Raw genomic sequence first — 9279 nt, 5'->3', positions numbered from 1 at the left:
ATAATTGCCAAAAGTTGTTGAAAAAAAAAAAAAAAAAAAACACACAAGAAAATAAAACAAAAATGTGGAAAAATGTTCTAGAAAAAAACTTTTGGCCAACATTTTTGCAGCTAGTCAAAAAGTTTGACCCTTGGGTCAAGCTGTGTCCTGGCCCGAAAAAAAAAAAACAAACTGAAGTTGGCTAAACATTTTATTCTATCTAATTGAGTGTGTTTAAAGTTTAAAGTATGCCAAAACTTTTTGTTCAAAAAGTTGCCGATTTAAGCCAAGTGAGCGATTGTAGCCATATATAAAGCCAATAACAGGACGACACTAACTGTTGCATTGAGCTTCTGGCTCGTTGTCAATGTCATTATTATTATTATTATACTGTCATTATTATTGTTATTGTGACTTACGCATTTTGATTGAGTTGCGAGAAGTTTTGTAATTTATTTTTCACGCTCGTCAGACGAACGGAAATGAAATGCGGCGCATAAAAATGGCGACCACTTGCATATGCGGCGGACATTTCCGTTGTGTCAATAAAAAATATGCATATGTGTGTATCAGTGTCAGTGTGCGTGTGTGTGTGCATGTGTGTGTGTGTGCATGTGTGTGGGTAAGTGTACAATAATAAAGTAACACAAATCCCAATTTCCGTCAATGCATATGGCAAATATTGCATGATGCACGCGGCGTATACGCAATATGAATGCTATAATGCTTGCCGCTGTTGTTGTTGTTGCTGCTGCTGTGGCGTGTTCAGTTAATAACAGGCATTCCACATACTATTTGCTACGTTTTAAAGGTGCGGCATTCCTACCTGTATGCAACATAGACAACTTTTTCTTTCAATTAGTTTGCATTCAACAATTATAATATTTATTGCTGATTGAAGCTTAGTATTTATTTATCTAAATTAATTGAAAAATATGCTGTCAAACGATTTATTCCTGATGAAACAATTAAATTGTTTTCACAATTATTTCCAATATTTTATGCACCACCACCTGCTACAAATGACTTGCTTAAATGATGAGTATTTGTTCGCAAATAACAGCCAACCTTTTCTCTATGAAAGTGTTTTTTTAATTGACTGACACTCGGAGAAGAGACTTTGAGAGCAACCGATTGAGTGTCGGTTCTTCAGCAAGTTCGTTCGCGATCGGCTTTATTTGGATTTTTTTTCTCGGTCCGGTATTTCCACGACCTTTTGATTGAAAGAAAGTCTTTTGTGTATGTATTGTATTTTATTCGCTAATCACGTTGATAGCGTACGTGAACTGAGTGCGTGCTTGTGTATGTGACTGTGAAGACCGTTTGCATTGAGGTTTTTCAAGTTCAGTTCTATTAATTATATTAGAAAAATTTTTCAAGTAATTTTATAAATATTTTAAAATTTTTTTCTTTTAATTTATTTCTCTTAATTTGATTGTTATATATATAATAAGATATTAAAGTATTATATATTCAGCTAAAGCTCTTGATCTTTAATTTTAAATTAATTCCGGCTTGTCTTTGCGTCTTCCTCTTAAATGACAAATAATTCTCAGATCATAAGAAATAGCATATTTATGTAGTTGCAAATTTGGATTTTTGGCCACAGCTCGACATTGATAACAATTATGAGTTGGCTTTTTGGTAAAGTTTGCATATGATTTTAAGCTTAACTATAATTAAAGCTTCCTGCCAGTTGCAAGACAACAGCAGCAACAACAACGCCAAAAGGAACAAACAATCAACAACAACAACAAAAATATGAGAAAACCCAAACTGTGAGCATAAACTTTGCCAGGGACTCATAACTTTTACTTTGAGCTGAAGCAAAGAGCAGAGGGGAAAGTTGAGGCGGGCAGGATATGCATCAGGGCAACAATAAACCGAAAAGAGAAAAACTTTACAACACTCTGTAGTTGTTTCTCCGTGTGTGTGTGGGAGTGTGTGTGGGTGTGTTAATAATAAACCAAATGAGTGTAAATTGCATTTCGTTAGTGGATGCTCAACTTTGAAATGATGTGTACTCAGCCAATGAACAAAGAAATATTTGCAAACCAATTTGAGTTCGAATACTAATTATTGAAATAAATATATGAAATAATATATAGAATATTATAAATAATTCAAACATGGTATAATTAAAAATAATCTAATTTATTATATTTAATATATAATTTGTTGACTTTTTAAATATAAATAGTACATAAAAAAAAAATAAATTTTTAATTACAATTTTAAACTGCATATTTAGAAATATACTTTATAAAAGAAAAAAACAATAAAAAGGGTATTTTTTAAATTTCAAAATATTATACTAAAAAAAATAAAATTAAAAAAAAAAATAATAATAAAATAAAACCCTATTTTTGTATAAAAATATATTATACTTTATTTTTTTACTTTTTATTTTTATTTACCTTTTAAATATATTATTTTCAGATAAAACTACAAAAATAAAAACAAAGCTATAACATTAAAAAAAAAAAAAATATTTTTAATTTATTTTTTTTAATACATTACCTTTTAATTGTGTTTTAAATATATATAAATCTATAAAAAATAAAAAACAAAATTATCACATAAATTTAATAAATGAACACAAATTTTGGTTATTAAAATATAATAATATATAAGTAGAAATAAGAGTAAAAAACAATTAAAAATACCTAAATAAAAATAGTGAATATATAAATAAGTAAATTTATATATATTTACCAATTTTATATTTATTCTTAAAATTGTTACTTAATTATTTTGTATTGTAATTTCAATCTTAACTTATCAGATTATTGAAATAAAACATACCCTTCATGAACATGCACATAGGGTATGCAACACTGAAAAGTTTTCCAAAAGCGAATAATTTTTGTTGTTGTTGCTGCTATTTTTATATATATTTTTTCTCTTTGTCTGTTGCAACTGCGATTCTCATGCAAAAGTGTTAAGTGCGCGGTTTTTGGGGTCTGCTGGCATATGTAGTCTTACTTCAATTTGGTTTTCTGCCTCTTCTTCATCTTCTTCTTCTTTGTGCTGTTATTGGGGTCGCAAGTTTTAAGAGTGAACTTTATGCTCTAATTTCCGAAAAGGAAAAATTAGCAAAGTATTTGCGCCATTGCCATATCATAAACTGGCAAAAGGCGAAAGACTGGAGCAGCCATATAGTATGCATGTGTGCATATGTGTGTGTGTGTGTGTGAGGGAGTCTGGTGGGGAGTTGCACACAAAAGTCACATAAATTTGAAATGACAGCACCGTTTTACAGTTTTTCGAGGTCGTGTGGTAATAAAGTTTACTAGAGCCGCAGCCACATGGAGAAAAATGAGAGACCAAGAGAAAGGAAGAAAGAGACAAAGAGAAAAAAGAGAGAGATAGCTCGATACGAAGAGCAACAGCTGCTCCAAGCGACGCATGATGACAGACCAAAGTGGCAGCTAGTTGGGCTCTGGGGCAGTCCAAAAAGCTGCTCCTTCACTTTCCCTCACACTCCAACTAGACTCGTAAAATATATTTATGTCTGTGTAGAGCTGAGGCTCATAGGCCCAACTATATATGTATATAGATATATGTATGTATGCATATCTATACATCTGTTTATATATATATATGTATGTATATGCGTTCGCAATTGCTCTGTTGAGCTGCTCTATGAAATTATGCAATGGGGATTATTTTAGTTAAATTGCCCAACTGCGTCGAGGGTCAGCAAGATAGACAAGCAGCCAAAGAGACGCACGGACGGACCGACGGACGGACGGACGGTCAAAGAGATAGACAAGCGAGCTGGCACTCATATCGCATAAGCGCTTTCATAGCATTCGTTTAGCAGCAATGAATACTGTATTTGGACTCTGAGCGCAACTATTATGGCTCTGCTGACAGCTCAAGTTGGAAAAGTCGCTGAGAGTTGTAAAACTTTTAAATATGCATACAGTTGTTAGCTTTTCAGCTATTAAACATTTCTTAAATTTTAAATATAATTTTGCATACATGAATTAGGTTTTTTTATTAAATAAAAATACACTCTAGAACAATTAAAAATTATTCCTAATATGATTATATATAATATAATTGCATATACATTAATTAGTTTTCTTATTAAATAAAAATACACTCATGAACAATTAAAAATTATTCTTAATATTATTATCTTTGTTATTATAGAGATTTTCTTTTATAATATTTTATTTATTATTAAAAATATTTTTATTTTTTTTTTAATTAAATTTGAAATTAAATTTAAATTAAATAAATTTAATTAATAAATTAAAAAATTACATTTATGATTTATATTTCTAAATGATGTTCTCACACATTTTTATTTATATAAGCGATGTTATACATTTACTTTTAAAATATAAAATATATAAGTTTGCACAACATATATATATAAATATATATATAACATAATTTATTTAAAAAACAACTATTTTTCATGTAACATACTTATATTCTCTAATTGAATAATATAATATTGACATTTGAGTGGCAAACTTTTGGCGCTCATTAAAACAGATTGTTAAAGCGGCGTAGCTCAAAATGCACAGACCGCAGGCACAAAGCAACAGCATTTGGGTCGACGGAGAGGTCAGAGCGTTGCCAGACTGCCAAACTGTGGCCACTTTGACACACAAATGTTATATAATTTCTAAATCGCTGCCGCCGAAAAGAAAGGCGGCCAGCGCTCTAATGGCCAAAATACCACAATTCGCGAATTCGGCCCCTTCTCATTGATTTTTGGCATTCGAGTTTTTCCTGATTGAGCGACAGTTGCAGCAAGAGCATCAGGACACTCGGACAGTTGGACAGTTGGACAGTTGGACAGTGGGGCGGATGGCACGTGTTTCGGCCATTTGACGTAATTAACGCGAAAATCATTTTGTGGTGCTGTTGGGATCGGGCTTTCGGTCATATTGACGTTTGTCAATTTAATTACAATTTATTTTTGCTCATTTTAAGAATTTGTTTTTGTTGTTGCTGTTGCTGTTTGTTGAGTCATGCGAACAATTTGGCATGTTTTGCGGTCTTCATTTTGGCGCATTGTTTAATTTATTTTCAACATTTTGTGTTTTGCGGCAATTTGTTTGTTGTTGCTTGTTTTTGCTCATTTTTGAATGTTGTTTGATTTGCATTGCGGCTGCACTGAAATGTATATATGTATATATTGGGTAGATGGCGAATATAAATAAATACAGCTATTTAATGCATTTATTGCATTTAGATTGCTAAAAATAATTCTTTTTTTTTGTTTTTTGCTTATTGTTATAAATTTATGTCGTGCTTATGAAAATATGAGGGATAGTATTTATTGAATTATTGAAAATAATTTGCATTGATATAATATGAATAAATATTAACAATATTTTGTATGATATTTCTAATTATTGATAAATAATAAAAATGTATAAATAATTTGTATTTTATACAATATGATATTATTATAATGATATATGATATTATTAGGGATAACAAAATTTGATTATTTTATCTTTTTTTTTTTTTTTGTATGAATTGCCCCACTGTTCTATAATTGAATTTAATTGAAGCCAATTTAAACTTCAAACAAGCTTAATAAAAATAAAATACCCAAATGAAAGGTTTTTTTTTGTACATACATGTATAAATTAACAAATATAATGAAAATGAATTAAATAGAAAACTATATAAATTCGTTAAGAATTTAACTCCGCTTTCTATAAATATTATTATGAAGTGCACTGGATTTTAATGGCTTTCAAAACGCTTATGGGTCCGTAGAGCTTAAAAAGAAGAAGAAGAAGAGCAACAACTTAAATGCCTGATTTTAGTGGCGTCCAACAAATTGACCCACTTAAGCTAATCCGCGTACGAGTCCAATTAATGCAAATTAAGCAGAGCAGCGACGAAACGCCCCGCTGCCACGCCCACCCCAACATACAAAAAAGCCGCAGCTAAAAGCCACGCATAAGATTTGAGCTGTACCCCGCCCCCTGCACCACGCCCCCTGCTTTTACAATTGAGGCTTTTGGTTGGAACAACTCCGACGACAAGTCGTACAACATAATAAGGCTTATGCCAGTGACTTTTATAGCCAAGTGGTGCGACAAACCCGCGCCCCTCTCACCACGCCCCCCTCTCCACACCCATGTCCACCAGCCATTTGCGTGCGTCGCTAATTAGTGTAAAATGTTTCCTGTTATTTACCTTTTTCGGTTGCTGCAACAAACAAACGACAACGCGGCCTAAATATAAATGGGCAACAGCCAGCAGCGAGGGCAGCAATACAAGTTGCTCGCTGCCAGAGCAGAAAAGGATGAATGGATGGATGGGTGGGTGTTAGTGAATTGCTATATCACTAACAGTTCCCGGTTACGGTGTCGATTTTATTATTTGTGCGCTCGCCGACGTGACCTGCTTTCGCAATAAACAAATAGTCGTATTTATTTTGCAGTTTGTAATCAACGCAATGCCAAAAACAAAGACAAAATCAGCGCTAATTAACTCAAGGCCTGAATGGAAATACCAACAAAAACAATAGAGAGAAAAAACAACAATGTAGCTATTCGCGGCTAAATGTCCTGCTGCTTAGCATGCAGAGCATCAACTCGTTCGACTCGACTCGGTGTCGCGTAAATTGCATTTTAAAATAAATTATAATGATTATTATGTTGCAAACAACAGATGTCAGTAGAGCCATGCCATCTACTCTGTCAGCTAGCACTCTCCCTCATTCTCTCTCTCTCTCCCTCTCTCTCTCATTGCCCTTTTGTTGGCCACGTTGGCAGCCATTTAGCCCCGTTTGCCACTTTAGTCTTATGGGCGGCGCATAAAAATGTTAACTGAACAACATTAACGCCAGCCATTTTATGACGTTGAACTTAATATTATTAAATCAGCGATGAGTTTATGAAGCGCTAAACACTCTCGGTCTGTGACTGCTCATGAATCCGTTGATAAGACATCAGATTAATGTGAGTGTCTGACGGCTACAAGTTATTCTATTTCTGGGCGGGCTTTAAATATTCGCTCTGTTGTTTTTCACAAAAATGTGGGAATACAAACATAAAGAGAAAATGTAAATGTCGTTTTCTTCGTACTACCCTTATTGCGATCCATACTTTAAATATTGCTTAGTAATACATTTTACATGTATTGTACATCGAACCATTTGGTTTTATTTAGTTAATTAATTTTAGTATTAAGCAATAAAAATTTATTTCAATGGATATATACCATTGCTGGATTTTATATATTAATCATATTTATAAAATACATAAAGTACAATATTGGCGATCACCTTGAGTAGTTGACGACTCATATATATATTTATATACATATATAAATATTTAGAGTGAAAATTATTGATTAGCAGTACTCTCTATATTAAAGAGAAAGCGACAATAGAATGGAGCTACAAATAAAAGTGTTGACTGAGAGAGGCTCTAAAGATTATTTGATGCTCTTGAAATGAAATAATCAATGAATTTGCAGGAATAACCAAGGAGTAAAATTATAGCAATATTTTTTAAAAATAATATATTTAATAAAGTTGAAATCTCAAATCGAGTTTAATAAGGTTTAATGAAATGGCAAAATTGATCGATAAAATAGAAAGACAGGCAGATGCGATAAAAAAATGTGTTATGACTTATGACCGTTACATATAGCTTAACAAATTCAATATGCCTTGAATTGCTATCTTTAATAGATTCCCGAAAGTATATACTATGAAACACTGTGCAACAACTGAGTAAAAGCTGAAGAGAATTGCATATAAAAATGTAGCAGCCGCGTACAATGCCCATTCCAATATTATTTAACAATATTTTGGCAATAATTTTTTTGTAAAATTTCGAGTCTCTCTCTTTGAGTTGCTCAAATAATGTAGAAGAAGAAGCCGTACCCGTCGTCTAACGGGTATATATTCACTCATTTGTGAAACAGTGTAATATTTCTATTAATTAATCTGTTAGAGCTGAGGCATGCATGAAAGTAGTTTTCATCTAAGAAGACGACGCAGACCAAACCGTTCAAAATAAATAAAAAGTTGATCTTTTTAATAATTTCGGCATCAAACAAAGTAAAAATGACATTATTTTGAGAGCTGTGACAGCGATGAGGAAATGGGCAAGACATGTGGAAAGTATAGTTATCGTATTGCCGCTTCTGCAGCACCTGTCTAAGGTGTCCGCAAGAGATAATTATTAAGTACATGCAGCTAGAGAATGCTAGACTTAAGAGCCAGAATCAATTGCTAGCCTCATGCAAATCTGAGCTGGCTGCTAAAGACGAGCTAGTCGAATACAAGAAATCTGATATTAAGCAACTGAAACAGTTGTGGAGACATCGAATCGGGAAGAGAAGCTGAAATTCCAAATAATTCTCTTAAAGCGAAAGTTCTTAGTTGTTTAAGAAATTCAAACGATGTGCAAGAAGCCGACGTCTATTGTCGTATGATTCGAGCCTGGCGGGTTCTGGCTGGAACGTTATTCAGAGACGAATGAATGGCAGCGTTGACTTTAACCGCAACTGGAACGAATATATTCTGGGATTTGGCCAAATTCAAGACCAAGTTTTTTTCGGACTGGCCAAATTCAAGGCGAGTTTTTTTTGGGACTAGAGAAATTACATTTGCTTAGCAGCTCCCAGCCGCACGAGCTCTACATATACATATATGCGAAATATTGCAAACGAAACAAGTTTCTCTATAATTATTTTGTTATAACCGACGAAACAGAATCGCACAAAACTAAATCATTGGGCCATATACTGGAATTGCTGGCAATATACTAATATACATACTATCATCATACTGATGCCAAGTTCTCTACAATAGAACGCGACTTATACAGTCAGTCAATTTAAATCCAATCTAATATACTCATAGCTTATTTAAAATAAATGCAGTACAATATCAAATATACATACATATATTCTCTACAAAATATTGAAGTAGATACATATGGATATTTTGTTTATTCAAACATTAAGAAAATGAAGTCAAATATTGAATATAAAAATTAAAATTTTGTTATAGACGTCGATTAGATCAGCCAGAAGACCCAATTGCTTATCTTTTGATTCAATTAATTAAACCATTGCCTTCAATTATTTATCTTTCAATTCAATTGTTTTCTGTAGATCTGTTATACTTTGGGTATATTCGTCCATTTTCGATTGTAATTCTGCTAGACACTTCGCCTTTGAGAACACAGATGAGGTGTGTGCAAGAAGGGGCTTTATTTATTTATCACACTGCGTTTCTTGTTCTCTCTTGGCTTTGCATTACTAAAATTTGCATTATTATACATTTATCTGTATGTA

Source organism: Drosophila arizonae, chromosome 3 (assembly GCF_054131065.1).
Source record: "Drosophila arizonae isolate 15081-1271.41 chromosome 3, UAZ_ARI_1.0, whole genome shotgun sequence".
NCBI classification, from domain to species: domain Eukaryota; kingdom Metazoa; phylum Arthropoda; class Insecta; order Diptera; family Drosophilidae; genus Drosophila; species Drosophila arizonae.
Note: the sequence above shows the minus strand (reverse complement) of the source record.